This window comes from Macrobrachium nipponense, chromosome 19, assembly GCF_015104395.2.
Source record: "Macrobrachium nipponense isolate FS-2020 chromosome 19, ASM1510439v2, whole genome shotgun sequence".
Lineage (NCBI taxonomy): Eukaryota > Metazoa > Arthropoda > Malacostraca > Decapoda > Palaemonidae > Macrobrachium > Macrobrachium nipponense.
In genome coordinates, this window is record NC_061088.1 from 17,758,628 (window position 1) to 17,759,865 (window position 1,238).

The following is a 1,238-nucleotide window of genomic DNA, read 5'->3' on the forward strand; positions in this document are numbered from 1 at the left end:
CCACACGTGGTCACAGGTAATTTAGTCAGAACACAATACATATTGAGAACAGAGGCATATACGACCGGACTGTACAGATTAAGTAAAATTCCGATTATTAGATTAAGGAATTAGGAGCAGTGTGGTCAGACACATTGGTTAAAGGCATGTTAATTCGAAAAACAATAAAATTTGTGTTATAGCGTAAAATTTACACAAATGTTCAAACAAGGAGTGAGAAACGATCATAGGATATAAATATAGCGAGCATGAAGAGAGAAAAAAAAATAATAACTAAAAACATGTGGGGCTAATTAATTAGTAGTTAATTCATTTATTTTAAGGTCCTTCTTCATACACATTTCACAAATATATGGGTCCAAATGGTAAAGGGTCGTTAAAACGGAAAGATCTCGGCAGTACTCGTGTTTTCGTTTCCCTCCGTGGCATCACCTTTATACATAACATCACGTTTTATATATTTCGGGATCAAGTTATCAACACATATATATATATATATATATATCCGTGGAATATAGTACAATAAAACTCCACAACATTGAACGAGTCATATAGCTACGTTTAAGGCTCATCAGCATAAACTACACCATTCTACCCTATATTTCTTTTTAATGCACCTTCACTTTATGTACGAAACCATTTATAGGTCTATCTCTCCTCCTCCTTAACGTTTATGATGGACTGTGTACTCTTTCCAACAATCGATCTTAACCTCTTCTGAAATGCCTATGAGTTTTCTTTGCGCTTCTGTGTTCCGTGAGTTGTTATATTTTTTCATTTAGGTTTATTTTATCCTTTGTGGTTTAACCTCACTCTTTTTTTTTTTTTTTCAGTTTCTTGGTTTTTGTCGGGCCCGGTTTGTACTAGGGCAGAGCCCAATATAATAGTACTAGGGCATTCGGCGTTTACGATTAAGATGACTACTGAGTCTCGAGTCGAAAATCATACTTAAAAACATTTCTAAGTAGACATATAAGCTATGATTATGATTAAAAAATCTAATAAAATATATATTTATTGACTTATCTATTTCTTGATCTGTTTATATTCTTTTTAAGGATGTTTGTCCAATTACCGCTCATGAGATTTCTATGGCTGAGTCACAGATCAGCCACCCAGTAAGTTACATGACACATAATACATACAAACATTTTTATCTGTGTTATCTAAATATTCATACATTCTTTCACTTGCATTAACTCTTTTTTTAGTATATGTATACATATTAACCAACTAAA